The sequence below is a fragment of the Eurosta solidaginis genome, chromosome 3 (assembly GCF_040869045.1).
Source record: "Eurosta solidaginis isolate ZX-2024a chromosome 3, ASM4086904v1, whole genome shotgun sequence".
Lineage (NCBI taxonomy): Eukaryota > Metazoa > Arthropoda > Insecta > Diptera > Tephritidae > Eurosta > Eurosta solidaginis.
Window position 1 is genome coordinate 95105160 of NC_090321.1, and position 17993 is coordinate 95123152.

Sequence of the window (17993 nt, forward strand, 5' to 3'; positions counted from 1 at the left end):
TAAGCTTAGGGCATCCAAGGCGTGCGATCCAATTAGAATAGAAAGCACTTGCGACTGTATCTGCTGTTATGTCCTTTATGGGGACGGCTTCCGGCCATTTAGTAAATCGGTCAATCATCGTGAGACAGTACCTATATCCTTGTGACTCTGGCAAAGGCCCGACTAAATCCAAATGTACATGTTCAAATCTTTCATCGGGACTGTCGAAAAAGGTTGGTGAAGCGTGTACGTGGCGATTGACTTTTGAACGTTGGCAAGGGAGGCAGAGGCGAGCTCATCGGGTGATGTCTTTGTTCATGGACGGCCATACGTATCGCTGCGCGACTATTTTGGCTGCGGCTCTCCCACTGGGGTGTGCTAGATTATGCAGTGCGTCGAAAACCTTACGACGAAGTTCTGATGGCACGAATGGTCTTACGTTATTGGTAGAAATATCGCAATGTACTACTTGTTGACTATGGCCGAATGTCAGTGGGTGAAACTTGAGCGATGTGTCGTTGTGAACCAACAGTCTTTGTAGCTCCTCATCTGTTGTTTGGGCTCGAGATAGTTCGTCATGGTCAATTGCCAATGGGAGGTGCATAGTGTCAATCCGTGAGAACGTATCCGCTACATTATTGTTAGTACCGGAAATATATTGAAAATTGGTGGTGAATTGACTGATAAAACTGAGCTGCCTGATTTGTCGAGGCGATGATTTGTCAGATTGTTGTTTAAAAGCATAAATAAGGGGCTTGTGGTCGGTCCTGACAACAAATTCGCGACCTTCTACCCAATGGCGAAAATTCTTTATTGCCTCGTATACCGCAGTCATACACCCCTGTCGTACGTACTATAATTCTTTTGTGCCGGTGACAGTTTCTTTGAAAAGAATCCTAAAGGTTGCCAAGTGCTGTTGCTGTTTTGCTCGAGTACTGCTCCGAGCGCTGTGCTGGAGGCGTCACATGTGATCCGAATTTCGGCTGATGGACAGGGGTGTGCAAGTAAAGTGGTCTTCGCGAGATGGTCCTTTATGGAAACGAAAGCAGACTCTGCTTCTGCTGTCCATGGCACTGGCCTTCGATCGTTTTTCTTTGAATCTTTTAGAAATTCGTTGAGTGGAGCTTGAACCGTGGCGGCATTTTTCATGTGGCGTCTATAAAAATTCACAGCTCCAATAAACCTTCGTAACTCCAAAATGGTATTTGGCTTCGGGAAATTAAGCAGGTCTTTAACTCTATCCGGTAGTGGTGTTAACCCGGCCGCTGATAAACGATACCCCAAAAAATTCACCGTGGCTGCACCCAATACGCATTTGTCGGCGTTAACACATAGGCCGTATTTGCTCAGCCGGTGGAATACTGCTCGGAGGTGTCTTTCGTGTTGCTGCTCTCCTGTTGATGCCACTAGCAGATCGTCTATGTATGCGTATACGAAGTCGAGACCTGCTAGTGCCTCATTAATGAAGCGTTGGAACGTTTGGGCTGCGTTGCGGAGTCCGAACGGCATGCTTACGAACTCGTACAGTCCAAACGGGGTGATTATGGCTGTTTTTGGGATGTCCTCCTCTGCTACCGGAATATGGTGGAATGCGCGCTTGAGGTCGATTGTGGAAAAAATATTTTTGTTTGCTAAAATTGTGGAGTAGTCATGAAGTAATGAAATCGGATACCGATCGGGAACCGTTTGCTCATTCAGTCTGCGGTAGTCCCCGCACGGTCTCCAATCCCCTGATTTCTTCCTGGCCATGTGTAAAGGGCTGGCCCATGGGCTGTTAGACGGTCTGGCATGACCGAGTTCGACCAGTAACCGGAATTCGTCCTTAGCACCTTTAAGTCTTTCAGGGCATAATTGCCGTACGCGTTGTACGCATGGAGGGCCAGTGGTTGTAATGTAGTGTTTGACTGAATGTTTGGTTGCCGTGAGGTTGGACGGGTTACCTAACAGTTCAGGAAAGCTTTTGAGGATGCTTGTAAACCTGCTCGTACCGCTGAGCGCCGTAATGTTTGTGATAGGTGCTGTAGCGAACGACCCTGTGCTACGTGAACCGGAGCTTCGATCGATGATACACGCGCGCTTCAGATCCACCATTAGCCCATGTTCATGGATCAAATCTGCGCCGATGATTGGGTATGGGACATTGGCAATGCAAAATACCCACCGGATCGGATGTTGAAAGCCGAAGTCGAGCAAAATTGGTTTTTCGCCAAACGTTTCGATTTGGGTGCCGTTCGCAGCTTTAAGTCGAAGTGCTTTTGGTGAAAGGTTGTCTTTGTTAGTGGGTGGAGTTACAGAAATATCTGCGCCAGTATCGACGAGGTACTTCGTTCCCGAGTTGCGGTCGTATATAAATAAACGGCGGGGTAGATTTTTACCACCAGACGTCGCCGAATCTACTGGTGGCTGCTTGCGTTTCCCTGTTCCTTTACATATGTACATGGTTGCGTGCACCTGTTTGCGCACACTCCAAACCTACGATGATAGAAGCACAATGCTGGTTGCCTGCTTGGTTCTGAGCCGATCCGTATACTTGTGGTATTGTTTAGGTTTTGCCGACGCCGAAAACCATCCTCCGGTGCTAATTGTGTAACCTTTGTTGTCAGGTCTTTAACTTGCTTCGTCAGCTTGTCGATTTGATCCATTAAATTGCCATTGTTTGAAGCAGCAGCTTTGGAAATAGGCATAACGCATCGGCTAGCCAGCGTCGCGTTGTACTTCCATCATTTGGTTTGCTATTTGAGCTAATTTGGCGTTGTCTGTCTCGTGTATTCCAGCAAGCGCAAGCTGTACTTGTGTGGGAAGTCGTTCAAGCCAAATAGTGCGTACGAAAAGGGGGTTGAGTTTGTTTCCGCCTAATCTATGTATTTCGGCCAGGAGTTCGGAGGGACGTCGATCACCTAGTGCCAAACCAGACAACAACATTTTGAACCGTCGTTCCTGTGAAATACCGTAATGGCTTATCAGAATTTCTTTGAGTGTTAAATACTTATCAGTTGTTGGAGGGTCTGTAATAATACCCTCGATGACAATAAGTGCATCTTGATCGAGACGGGCGATAACAGCGTAATACTTCGTTGCATAAGACGTAATCCTCCTCAGCTGGAAGTGAGCCTCCACCGTAATAAACCAATGTTCGACTTTTTGGTTCCAAAAAGGTGGAAGTTCCAGTCGTTCGTATTTATCGATGTGTGCACCCAGTTGATGCAAAGTTTGAGTACCCGTTGCTTCGAAGAATTCGTCTTGTTGGTTTGCATTCACCGGTTCAGTGCTATCACCGACGTTAGTTGCAGAATTTCCTGCTTCTGCCATGGCTTTGTCTTTTTGTGATGTAGTGCCGCTTATACAAATCACGTCGAGGTCACCAATTGTGGTTGTTAACCACTTAGCCAATTTAATTTGTATCAAATGAACGTATATTTATTATGTAGATAATTTATATTAAGTTACAAAATATGTGAAATTGTTAAATATTGAATTCTTATTAATTTTATATAGAAGCGTCAGCTTAGTTCAGTTGGTAGCGATTCAATGAATTGTCTGCGGTTGCAATTCGAACTTGCAACCGCCAGCGAATGACAAGAGGAAACAGAAACGAAGAAGAACTGCCACATAGAATGGTATTGCCAGATGCCCTACAAGAAACGCTGATAGTTTTACTAATTCACTCACACTTGTAATTGACAATGCTGATCCTGCGATGACGTAAACATTGATACTCAAATTTATGTATGTTCCTTTGTTCGCTCACGCATGTCCGCATGTACCCAACGACAGCCTATAATCATGAAAAAGGACTCAAACTGGGAAAGCTTCGGACACCTTGTACAGAACAAAAGAACATACAGCAGATACCATTATGCATGTGAGACAGATACATAATTCTCAACGGAATTTTATGTATGCGAGAACAGTTTATCCGATTTAATTATGTTGTCACTACTGACTGTCATATGACAATCAAATGATTATCACGGTTGTTTTGTCATTTTTTAAATTCCGCCATTTTCAACCGACGAAAACCATATAAAAAATAAGTTTAAAAAATGATAAAGAGAGCATTTCAAAGCTCCATGCTAAAAGAAAAAAAATCTAAAATAATATTAAAAAATACCAAAAGCTGTCGGAATGTGTGGGGCGCACTCAAAAAATTGATATGCGAAAAATAATAGTGGATAGTGGTGATTCATTTTTAAATGTGTTTCCGCATTAGGAAAGCGCTCTTCTGTTGTTTTGTTATTTTCTGAATTTAAATTGAACATTCTGAACTCGAATTCTTATAAAACTATATATTTTAAACAAATAACAAACACGTATGCTTTTATCACGTACAAAATTAAAAACGTAATGAAATAAAGTAAATAAAAAGCAAAAAGCATTGTTTCATTTCTGGCGGAATATAACAATGATCATTTATGATAGTATAACAGTCAAACCTGATATCTACAGTAAACTATCATTTATGACACTTTTTGATAGTTAGAGTGTCAGCACTGATCCAGGAAAAGGAATGAGAGTGAGCAGTACGGCTATATACTTAATCAGTAGGCCATGTTGGTGTATGAGAAGGAGACAAAAACTCACACGTACACAGTTGTTTACATCACATTTGCGCAAGTCCCCTTAAGTATGTGATAGAAAGTTTGTATGAGGCGCTGATCGTTAGGTTGACATTTCTGACAATCAGATGATAGTCATATGATAGTCAGTATTCTTGTAGGGTGCTGTGTGCTATGTGTGTCCCCACAGGCTCAAATCGCTGTTGTTGTATTTACATACAAAATTATTTATCTGGCTCAGGATTATGCCACCGGATGATTGCTTTTATGTAGCTCAAGTGGCAACTCTAAGTGCAACCCTGTGTAGAGTGCGTTATGTTATTACTGTCATTTTCTATCCATTTTTATTCATCTAGCTGTAGAAGAATGGCTCTATTTTTTGTTGGGCTTAACCATATTTTATTAAATTGGTGTTTGTCTTATTATCTTAAATAAATCTACACAGTTCCGAATCTGAAATGCAAATTCATGCTGTCGCCTTCCTATAGTTGGGCAATTAAGTATATCCAGAGAACATATAAATAAATAGCTTTACGTCTATGGTATAACTTGTTTGTATGTGAGTGTTAATTTCGTAAATTGCAAGCTAATAATAATGGTGATTTTTAATTTAAATAGTATTTCAAATTCGTTGTAATTAATGAATTATTCTACATGAAATATATAACTAAAAATATGTGCAAAAAAATCTCTGACACATGCCATATTCGGGTTCTAATTATCTATACTATATGCAAGTTATGTACATCCAGTTGCATGTAAATATACTATGTCGCTTATTCAAACTACGAAACAAGTAGATATTGCTCCAGTGCACTAGTGTTGTAAGGGCTGGTTGAAAAACTATCGTACCTCGTCTAACATGATTTCGAATCATAATCAAACATAAATTACATATTCAACTAGACTGACATCGCAAATTACGGAGAGGATAAAATCCAGTTGTTGCTCGCTCTTATTAGCAGCCCTTTGTCCACATCACCAAATCAGCTTTATGATAAAACGCAGCTGTTGCAGATGTTATCGTCGGCTTTGGATACAACTTACATACGGATGTACGTACAATTAGGTAAGCCATTCCCAATATCTAAATACATTAATGCACATATGTATATCGTTAGTTTAACCCTCTAACCGGCCAATTTTTGTTTTCAATGAAAAAATTCATACCTATTAATTCTAGTGCGATAAACTCGAATTTGATGTCAGATTGCCAAAGCAGTTAATAATTTCCCCCCCCCAGGGCTGAAAAACCCCACCCCGCCTTTGGGCGGACCTGCATGTTTACGGGTACTTGAAATGAACGAGAAAGAATTTTCTTATGTATTTTTATTAACAAAAAAGTTAAAAGAGTATTGAATTATTGTTTATGGAATAGTTGGAAATATTTATTTTTAGCTGATAAGCATACGTAAGATTACATTTTGTGCAAAATATTTCAGTTTCTGATTTACAACCAGGCATTTTGCACATCCTTTATTGCTCCGATCCAAAGAATCAGGTATATGATCAATGCCATCGTAAAGAATATCAATCGGTGGTGCGTTGGTTTTTTTATTTGGCTTCCATTGGTCACTTGGAGAAGCACTAGCTGGTCGCCCCACTGGTCTCCTTAAAAGTTTTTGAGAGCTACAAAGTATCTTAGCTACTTCAACTCGAAAATCCGGGAGTTTCACATTTGTAAGCTGATGATTTGCGGTAATTCGACGATAGAGCAGGTATGCCTATACCATTGCCATATCTATAAGATGATAAAATATATTTAGCGTCCACTTCCTCGTTTTCATCCGAATAGCGTCCTAGTAAAGCGCGCATGAGATCAACTCCCCCCATATGATAGTTGTGTAATAATATTAGGGCACGCCATTTAAATATATTGCTTATCCTTCCTGTCGTATCTAATTGTCTTTCTTGGTGGCGTTTCATCAGATGCCTCTCTAAACTGCTTTACACCTGCGTATGTTGAAGCCAAGACAACGGCTTTTGTGTTCTTCCATACAACAGTAGTTATTTCAATACAATAAGCAGTACCCAGAAACTCTTCTGAATAACCTCGATCTTTTTTGCAAACATCTTTATCCTTAGACAGCTTGCAGGTTGGAATTCGATTGGCACCTTCCTACCTAGGGATAGAATTCCTCGAATTCGCAAGTAACCCAAAAGTGGAAGCGATGTGTAAAAGTAAAAATACAATTTGTAGTTCTTAAAATCAGGGATCGTTTGTGACAAACGAACAACGGCATTTGAGGTTGCCCCCAAATCAGGGACGCCTTCAAATACATCATTGTCGCCTGCACCTTTACAAACTTCAAAGCTGTACGCGAACCCGTATGAGTCGCCTGGGCAAATAACTTTTTTCCATATTTGTGTGGTTTAGCTGGCATGTATTGTCGCAAAGCACACATCATCTTCATATGAGCTGCATTCGGTTAGTAGTTTTTGCGAGAAAGTCGCTAGTAGAAGCACTTCGTAGTTCCTGAATGTAATTATCAATTCGCTCAAAATCCCTATCTGATATAACTTACTCTTCAGTTTCACTCCCGTCTTCGCTTATCTCATCTTCAGAACGGCCATGGTCGTCACCTAAAGCTTCCATGAATTCTGAAATTTCTTCATCAGCCAACTGTGACAACTTGAGCCTTTTGGAGTAATCCATTTCAGTAATATAAGTTCGTCTACTGAAGATCAAACGTATGGATAGTATGATTTTCGCTATAAAAAAAAAACAGCGGAACAGGCAACTCCGCCTTTAAGCTGGAGACACTGGTGCTTTATCGGTAACCGTATCGGTAACCTTTTAACAGCTGATTCGGCCAACCTTATGAGAATCAATGCAATCGATTATTGGTGCCGCTAAGGTCGTAAGCGTATCGTAGCCAACCAATTGGGTTTTGGTTTACCGTCGTAACGATAAACAGCTGATTACGTTAGGGATACGGATACAGCGATACGACATACGGCACCAATGATTCCGGCTATAGGCAGACTATACGTTTTGGCCAATAATACTATAATCTTTTTTTGTAATTCCACATCATATTCACATATTTCAATCTTTAACAATTAGTCTACTTACCAATAATTTTTTTTTGACGATCGAAACATGTTTTATCACTTATTATAGTTACCAAAACCACTTCTTGCAAAAATAATATTTGTAGTCAGTGCACTCTATTTTTCCAACTAGAATGATTATAACGGCACCCTGCTAACACTTACAGCTTTAAAATCAAGGCAGCCGCATTGATCTAATAATTAGCGAACATGATGCATTAAAAATTGTACGAAAAAATGTTTTACCAGTTTAATCTAACCCCGCCTAAAGGCGGGCTTGCCGGCTAGAGGGTTAATTCACAAAGGAACCTAGCAACACATTTTTCGAAACTGCTTTTTTCACATATTTTGGTATGATGTATAAAATAAACTAAAAAGAGTTAAAACCGATAACCACGGTGTTATACCACTTTATTATTATTATTATTATTATTATATAGAAAAGAGGTGGTAAATCACCAAATTACAATAGAAGGAGCACAAGTAACACAGACCTTCGGCTCTCCTTAAGACTCCTTAGTATTTTACTTAAATCTTATTTCATTAATGGTAGTTACATATGCATATATGCATATGTGTACATATATCTATTTATATTTTTAAACTAGTTTTTTCAAATTTGACAATTTTAAGAATTTTGCTACTGTTTGTATGTTCTTTAGTTCCATATTTCGCAAATAGTTAGATGGAGTGGTGTTTCCAAAAACTTCGGCACGGGCGTTCTGTAAACTTGTGCATTCGTGTAATGAATGGAAAACAATTTTTTTGGGGTCTCTTTGAATTAAGCTAACAATAATCTTTTTAAATCTTGAGAAGTATTTGCGCTACATATTGATAGGTGGTGGCTGTTATTGTTGTAGCAGTGCTTCACCGGGTTGTTGCCCCACCTAATAGCCGCGACCGATCACAAATTGTCATCAATATCCTCTAACGGGAGTCCAAGGAAACTTGCCGTTTCAACAGGGGTGGACCATAAGGAAAGGGGTGTTAGAGGCGTTGGTTCCACATTACAATTGAAGAGATGTTTGGTGTCATGTGGGGACACGTTGCAAGCGGGGCATACATTTTGTATGTCGGGGTTGATTCTGGATAGGTAAGAGTTTAACCTGTTGAAGTATCCAGAACGAAGTTGAGCAAGAGTGACACGCGTTTCCCTGGGGAGTATGCGTTCCTCTTCCGCAAGTTTGAATAATTTTCGTTAAGCACTGGATTCACCGGGCAATTCCCGGCATAAAGGTCCGACGCCTGTTTATGGAGTTCACCAAGGACCTGCTTGTGTTTTTTCACTTCATACCGCTGGGTTCTCAGGTGCCGTATTTCCTCAAAATGCTTACGGAGATGACTCCTTAAGCCCCTAGGCGGTGCTGGTTCATCAATCAGATGTCTGTTGGGATGCCCACGTTTCTGGGTATTCAACAGGAATTGTTTGGTCAGCATCTCATTTCTCCCTGATGGGGAGTATTCTCGCCTCATTATGCAGATGGTGTTCTGGGGACATAAGAAGACAGCCCGTGGCGATTCTGAGAGAAGTATTTTGGCAGGCCTGTAGTTTCTTCCAGTGGGTGATTTTTAGGCTTGGCGACCATATGGGTGACGCGTAGCACGGTAATAGTGCAGTTTACGGTACCCACCGAAATTTGGGCCAAAATTTTCGAGTGAGGTATCAAAAGACGCGTATTCACGTCTAGATCAAGAATCCGAAAGCGGAAGTTAACTTTTTTTTACCCGTTCAAAAGATATTAACGAAAAAAGGAAAGAAGACCCAGGGGTCCCTCCAAACCGGGGGTGGGATCCATAGTATTTTTGCGCAGAACATCTTTCTGCGTTGGCGGCCTTCGGCCGCGCCACGGTGATGCACAATTTTTTTTGTGGGTACAAACACAACAACAACCACATCAAAATCGCCAACTTCAACTGCAAATATCTCCGGACAGAGATACAATTTTTCTTTTCCGCCTTCGGATTATTGTTCTCGAGATTAATACGCGTCTTTTGATACCTCACTCGAAAATCGTGGCCCAAATTTAGGGTGGGTACCGTAAACTGCACTACTACCCTGCACCGACTCCAATAGGTGCGAGCTCCCACAATTTTCAGAACCAGGTGAAAGTTGAGCTACAGATACGTGCGTCTCCCTAGGGAGAGTGCTATCCTCTTCTGCTAGTTCAGGGTATTCATCTTTAAGAACGGGGTTTGCCGGGCAATTCATGCATAGAGGTTTGACGCTTTTTATGGATATCAAATAAAAAATCAGTAAGGAAGGTTAAGTTCGGGTGTAACCGAATATTATATACTCAGCTGCCAAATTACAGCTTGCCAAACTTTTCAATTGCCTCTTTTTAAAAGTGGGTTCTGCGTCATAAGGTCAACCCACGAAACAAGTTTCATCGCTTTATCCGTCTTTAGTAATGAATTATCGCCCTTTTTGGTTTTTCGAAATATTCGATATCGAAAAAGTGGCGTGGTTATAGTCTGATTTCGTTCATTTTAAATAGCGATCTGAGATGAGTGCCCAGGAACTTACATACCAATTTTCATTAAGATACCTCAAAAGTTACTCAAGTTATCGTGTTAACGGACGGACGGACGGACGGACATGGCTCAATCAAATTTTTTTTTCGATACTGATGATTTTGATATATAGAAGTCTATATCTATCTCGATTAGTTTATGCTGTTAGGCGAACAAAATTAATATACTCTGTGAACTCTGCTCAGCTGAGTATAATAAAAAGTATATTTGATTTGAAGTTGGATTATAAATCTAAATGGATTTATTATCACACAAACCTGGTTGTCAGGTGCCGTATTTCCTTATAATGCTTGCGGAGATGACTTCTTAAGCCCCTGGGAGGTGTGGGGTCTTCAATCAGATGTCTGTTTGGATGCCGAAGTTTCCGGATACCTATCGTAAGAGGCAACTAAAACACCAAATTGATTCTAGTAGTTCTGTAGCGCATCTCTTTCAAGAGTTTGCCAGCGCAATTTATAGTTTTTCAAATCCAATTGTTAACATTACCTACCCGTGGCGAATTCTGTTTCTTTAGCAGCCGAGGCTCTGGCGACCCCAATTTCATCATGGATTTAGGGGGTGGGAGGGAGCATGAAAGGCGTCAACAAAAGAGCGGACCTGTAAAATTTCTAAGATCACAAAGTGGCTCATATCTCTGAAGAGGAAAGACTTAAGGCTCTCGATGGGCATACTAACTAGCCACTGCCTTCAGGCGGCACATGCTTATAAGTTAGGCCTCGGCAGGAACAGCAGGTGTATAAAGTGTGATCTGCAGGAAGAAGCGGTTAAGCACGTTCTGTGTCCGTGTCCTGCGCTTGCCAGGTCAAGGCTCCAACTATTTATGCCATCAGGGTTCCAAGATCTCGAGGCAACAATTAAGCTAGGTCCTCGAAAAAATCTAGTATTTGCTAGCCAAGAGTACGGAGTTATTCTTCATCATAAGTCCTGGAACCTGATTGTGGTTCTTCTTCAGTATGCGAGGTCTTTATTGACCGGTCAGTTCAACCCAACCTAACATATACCGCAGCGACTCTGCGTCAGCACAGATCGCGTAGCGCTGAAATGGCTCCTGCAGGTCCGTTATTCGGAAGGTCACTTGGCACGGTGGATAGAGCTACTAAATAGATACTACTTTTCCATTGATCATCGAAAAGCTAGTACCCATGTGAATGCTGATGCATTGTTTCGAAGACCATATATGAACTGGAAACACTGTTCTAAGATTTAGGCTACGGAAGACATTATAGATGTCCGACTAACGACAATAACGTGTCGTTGAATGGGACATTGAACAACTAAGGAAGTGTCAGGTAGAAAATACAGATGTGGGCAGCAGGCAAGGGCTCGAACGAACCGAAGGACCAAATAGAGAGGAGATGTCAGCACAGAGTTCATTTGCTAAGTCTTATTGGGCACAGTGGAACAGTGTATAATTGATATCCCGTTGCCTGCGTCGAATATGGGAGAGTGAGGATGGTTAATGTAAGAGGAAACTGATAGTTGTTCCAAGGAAAAGGATTCCTGACGTTCGCAGCGCCCTACATTAATGCTCCAAGTGGAGTTCAACTTGGAATCACAAAGATGCTTGAACAAATTAAGCAGATATTCTATTGGGTTGGTTGCCGCCAGTCGGTCCCTCAATGGATTGCCAACTGCGAGGTGCGCAGCAGAGCAAAAGGGTCCATATTCTGATGTCATGTCGCAGGTCCATTTCCTGGTAGCAACCGAGGAAGCAAATACGTAGTGGTTGTTATGGATTATTCCAGCAAATGGCCAGAGGTATACCCAGTCCCAAATCAGGTAGCGGAAACAGTAGCAGACGTATTTACCTACAATTGTGTTGCAAGGTATGGTGTACCAATGGAGTAACATTCTGACCAAGGCAGGAATTTCGAATCAGCTGTGTTCCAAGAAATGTGTAAGACTTTGGGCATTCGAAAAACTCGGACAACTGCATTGCATCTTCAGTCCGATGATATGGTGAAACGATTCAATAGAATAGACAGTTCAGCTATTCGAACTTAAGCGAAGGTGCAAGGAAATCGAGGATTTCGTAAAATTCGCTACAATATGTATGTATGTATTTATTTGAAAATTTGTTCCTAGCACAACAATTTTGACAAATTATTTAACAGTGCTAGTCATGAATAGCATGAGCTATAAAAATTGAACATTTATAATAATAATAAATTAGATTAATCAAATTAAATTAAATATAACGGACAATAGTGAAATATTTATGTATGTAAATGTAAATCTTAAAACTAAAGAAAAGTAGTTAATAAATATTAAAAGACAGCAGTAGTGATGATAACCTTTGGCTGGTTATAGATTGAATAGTATTTAACAAATAAAGAAAGACACAGAGAAAGGAAAAGGACTTAGAAATGAACATTTTAACAACAACAACTTGAGATCCAGTTTAAGAGTCGTTAAAAAATGATGTTAGCTCTTTTCTGAAGTGCAGAGCATTAATTAAGAGTCGAAGACTTGTAGGTAGCGAGTTCCAAAGACGTATTGCAGTAACAAAGAATTGGCGCTCAGAGGTTAGCGAGCGGTATCTGATGTGCTTAAGAAGAAGCACCGATCTTGATGATTGCAGCAAAATAAGCTTACGATATAGATAGTCAGATTCCTTCGTGTGTATCAATTTATGGAGGAAGGACAGTGTTTTGACTTTTAAAAGATTTTCGAAAGAAATGTTTAGCAATCTTTCAGCATGTTGAGATACGTGGTCAAATCTTTTCAACCCATAAACATATCTAGCAATGTTGTTGTAAACAACATTTAGTTTGTTCTTGCACAGATAGTCACAGTTTGAGTAAATCACACAACCATGGAGTAGCGTAGGTATTAAGTACGCTTTAGCCAGAAGTAGTCTTATGTGCAAAGGCGTGAAATACTGTGTTAACCATAGTGTACGAAGCATTCCATACACTTTCCCAACCGTTATAAAAATATGGTCTTTCCATGTCAATGTTTTGTTAAAAATTACACCTAAGTTTTTCGCCGTATCTACGTATTCTATAACGGAATTGTCGAACACTACATTCTCTAAATCATTAGTGGGAAAAGACCTTGTATGAATAACTACATTTTGAATTATTCGGGTTTATACATAAGCCATTCATAGCAGCCCATGAAAATATTTGATTCAAATCGTGGTTTAAGTTACTTATGCACAAGCTAGTTTGATCACGAGGACAGCACGTAAACAACTGCACATGTTGTTGTTGTTGTTGTAGCAATGCTCGCCCCACCTAATAGCCGCGACCGATCACAAATTGTCATCAATATCCTCTAACGGGAGTCCAAGGAAACTTGCCGTTTCAACAGGGGTGGACCATAAGGAAAGGGGTGTTAGAGGCGTTGGTTCCACATTACAATTAAAGAGATGGTTGGTGTCATGTGGGGACACATTGCAAGCGGGGCGTACATTTTGTATGTCGGGGTTGATTCTGGATAGGTAAGAGTTTAACCTGTTATAGTATCCAGAACGAAGTTGAGCAAGAGTGACACGCGTTTCCCTGGGGAGTATGCGTTCCTCTTCCGCGAGTTCTGGATATTTTTCTTCAAGTACTGGATTCACCGGGCTATTCCCGACATAAAGGTCCGACGCCTATCTATGGCGTTCACCAAGGACTTGCTTGTGTTTTTTCGCTTCATACGGCTGGGTTCTCAGGTGCCGTATTTCCTCAAAATGTTTACGGAGATGACTCCTTAGGCCCCTAGGCGGTGCTGGTTCGTCAATCAGATGTCTGTTGGGATGCCCAGGTTTCTGGGTATTCAACAGAAACTGTTTGGTCAGCATCTCATTTCTCTCCCTGATGGGGAGTATTCTCGCCTCATTATGCAGATGGTGTTCTGGGGACATAAGAAGACAGCCCGTGGCGATTCTGGCCAGTATTTTGGCAGGCCTGTAGTTTCGTCCAGTGGGTAGTTTTTAGGCTTGGCGACCATATGGGTGACGCGTAGCACGTAATCGGCTGGCTAATTGCTTTGTATGTGGTCATGAGCGTTTCTTTATCTTTTCCCCAGGTACTGCCAGCAAGGGATTTGAGGATGTTATTACGGCTCTGAATTCTCGGAACAATTGCGGTTGCGTGCGCACCAAAATGTAGATCCTGATCAAACGTCACACCCAAGATTTTGGGGTGTAGGACAGTCGGAGCGTAGTGCCATCGACGTGGATGTTCAATATGGTCGACATTTGGGGCGTCCATGTTGTAAATAAGGTCGCGGAAGATTTAGTCGGTGACAATGCCAGGTTTCGCGAGGCGAAAAAACTGGAGAGATCAGGGAGATAGCCGTTTATTTTATTGCATAGCTCATCAATCTCTGGGCCTGGGCCTGTGGCCATTATTGTGCAGTCATCGGCGTAGGAAACGAGTGTGACTCCTTCCGGTGGTGAAGGTAGCTTAGATATGTAGAAATTAAACAAAAGTGGGGATAGGACACCACCTTGTGGCCCCCCTTGTTTAATTCTCCTTGGTTTTGATGTTTCGTTTCTGAATTGCACCGATGCCTGTCGACCACCTGTCGAACAACTGCACATCATCAGCGTAGATATGAACATTACAATACTTAAGGAAATCGGGTAAGTCATTGATGTACAGAACAAATAACAGAGGACCCAGGATAGAGCCTTGAGGGACACCTCTTAAGACATGAGGGAAGTCAGACTTTTCACCATCTATACATACTGCTTGAGTCCTATCGCAAAGATATGATCTTATAAGGGCAACTGCATGACCAGAGAAGTTAAATAGGTTTTCCAGCTTCCTATAGAGCAGAGGTTTACAGAATCGAAAGCTTTGGAGTGGTCAAGAAGTGTTAAGAAGACAATGTAACTTTCATCCACTCGCTCACGAATTTCTTCTGTCACAGATAATAGTGCCGTTGTACAGCTCCGCTTTGACCTGAAACCGGACTGACTGTCTGACAGGAGCTTGTATTCATGTGCATATGATACGATTTGCCCATGTAGAATACGTTCAACGACCTTAGAGAGGAAAGGGAGTATGGCTATTGGTCGATACTCATTATTTTGTTTACGGGTTGGAATAACTTTTGCAGCTTTCCAGTATATTGGGAAGACACCGGTCGTCAAAATCTAGTTGACCAAGTAAGTAATGTGGGGAAGGATTTTGGGAAGAATGACTTCTTTGAACATATACCATCAAGCCCCATTGCGTTAGACTTCACAGAAAGTATGGCTTGGACAACATCACAATTATCGACACAAACAAACTCGAATGTGTTCACAAAATTTCCTGAGAATCGGTCGAGCTGTTTCGAAGAAGTTCAACCATAAACACTGCTACATGAGAATTTTATATACATACATATGTAAGAGAATTTTTTACATGCATAAGATAAGAGCAAATAAAAAGAAATTTCAAAAAATGTATACATATATGTATATGCTACTCTACATATATATATTGGCATTTCTATACCTAGCCTTTTAAATAAAGCAACATAGGCTAGTATATTTTACATATTGCAGAGCTAATAAAATAATTTTCAACATTAGGTTTTCAACACTATAGCCAACTTACAGTACGGTAAGTTAACTTTTTATTTTAAAGTTGACCTGACATGACTGCTTCAACTCATACATTTTTGACAAACTAAACTAAAAAACACGCATGGTGCCGTTTTAGTATCTATAATCCACTTAGATATTTGATGTTGATAGCACCGTAGCAGAGAGGTTCGTGTCTCCGCTATTAAGCACAACTCACTCGTTTTATAGCGAGTTATTTAACCACTTCAATAATTGCCGCTAGATGGGTCTAACTCTCCTTTGCGCGCCTAGCCTAAAGAATTACAAACAAGCATAACTACATACAAGTGAAGCTAATATAGGCGTGTTAAAAATTAACTTGCGGTTCTGCAAGTGGGCTTAAACTGCTTACTGAGTCTAACCTCTCATAAAAAATAAAAATTCTTAATTATTTAATGATTGATGTGTTGAATACCTCATTGAGTGTAAAATGTAGCTAGCTTTGATTGGTTCTTCTTGAATCAATAGCTTGACTCAGTAGCGATTGCAACAAATGATATTGTAACGAATTCTGGGGATTTCTGCTAATCTTCGGATCGCTAAACTGTTGAATAAATCACTTCAATATTCAGTATTGCAAACTGGTCTTTATTTGAATTACTTTCAGAGTAGTACTTCACAATTATACTTCACAGCCAATAGCGTGTTTAAATAAAAACTGATTAGTCATTCCTCAGCTTGCGCTGCTTTTATACTCTCTGTTGCCTCATCTGTATATTTCTCCAAAGGTCTAGACGTTTCACCTTCTAGAATTGTTGTATCTTCTGCTTGGTAATTTTGGTTATATGCGTATGTATGTGTGAGTAAGAACTTCGGCTGATGACTACATGTGTGTGTGTGATATTTCTTCACTTCGAGCTGCTGGTTATGTGTGTAAATGATGATTGATTTGTTCATGTACACAAGAGTGGCTGCTTAATGTTTTTTTTTTTGTTGCGTGATTATTTACTAACAGCCTCTCTGCCCTCCACCTATGTCTGATCGTCCCGATCAGTCAAATTTCTCGATCTTAAGGCTACTAGCCTCTTCAAATGAACCACCCTTCAATTTCGTGGTTTCCCAAATATTTGTATGCGGTAGATGACATCATTGATTCGCTTCACAGCTTTGTATGGGCCTTCCCAACTGCAGCGAAATTTGTATGGAACACCTTTCCGCCGGTGGGGATAGTATAGCAGTACCAAATCTCCATCCAAGAAGCCTTCCGAATTGTAGTTCTCGTCGTACCTGTGTTGCATGTTACAACACATCCTAGTTCGTTGCCTCACACTCTGTTTTTTGGCCACTGTAATATTTTGACGAGCTTGAGCTTGACAGATTGGCTTCGCATAATCAGTATCGTTCTGACGTTTCACAACAGTAGTGCGTGCTGGCTTGAAACCACCCTTGCATTCTTTCTGGAAAATTCTTTCCTTCGTTTTAGTGCGTGTATTTCGGGTTGTCAATGCAGATTTCTGACTAGGTAAATGTACTCTATCATTCGTTTATTTATTAATTATTAAATAGATTATTTATTGTAACCTTTTCTTAGTCATAGTCATTAGCTTTAAGTTTCAAGTTTAAATTGTTCCTGTTGTTGTTGTTGTAGCAATGTTTCGCCCCACCTAATAGCTGCGACCCATCACAAATTGTCATCAATATCCTCTAACGGGAGTCCAAGCAAACTTGCTTTTTCGACAGGGGTGTTAGAGGCGTTGGTTCCACATTACAATTAAAGAGATGGTTGGTGTCATGTGGGGACACATTGCAAGCGGGGCATACATTTTGTATGCGGGGTTGATTCTGGATATGTAAGAGTTTAACCTGTTACAGTATCCAGAACGAAGTTGAGCCAGAGTGACTCGCGTTTCCCTGGGGAGTATGCGTTCCTCTTCCGCAAGTTTTGGGTACTATTCCCCGAGTACTGGATTCACCGGGCAATTCCCGGCATAAAGGTCCGACGCCTGTTTGTGGAGTTCACCAAGGACCTGTTTGTGTTTTTTTGCTTCATACGGCTGAGTTCTCAGGTGCCGTATTTCCTCAAAATGCTTACGGATATGACACCTTAAGTCCCTAGGCGGTGCTGGCTCATCAATCAGATGTCTGTTGGGATGCCCAGGTTTCTGGGTATTCAACAGGAACTGTTTGGTTAGCATCTCATTTCTCTCCCTGATGGGGAGAGTTCTCGCCTCATTATGTAGATGGTGTTCTGGGGACATAAGAAGACAGGCTGTGGCGGTTCTGAGCGCAGTATTTTGGCAGGCCTGTAGCTTCTTTCAGTGGGTAGTTTTTAGGCTTGGCGACCATATAGGGGACGCGTAGCACGCAAACGGCTGGCCAATTGC

At 41.1% G+C, this 17993-nt stretch overlaps 1 protein-coding gene across 4 annotated transcripts in view; it reads left to right on the forward strand.

Moving 5' to 3' along the window:
* Positions 1 to 4882: 4882 nt before the first annotated feature.
* Positions 4883 to 17993, forward strand: part of Ack (activated Cdc42 kinase) — a 101772-nt gene continuing 88661 nt past the window's right edge. The window contains exons 1-2 of one of the 4 annotated variants that reach the window (XM_067772813.1): positions 4883 to 5094; positions 5154 to 5604. The gene's annotated coding sequence lies outside the window, so the exon portion shown is untranslated. Of the gene's footprint in view, positions 5605 to 17993 lie in introns of all 4 variants that reach the window. The other 3 variants (XM_067772814.1, XM_067772812.1, XM_067772815.1) reach the window with 3 other exon arrangements.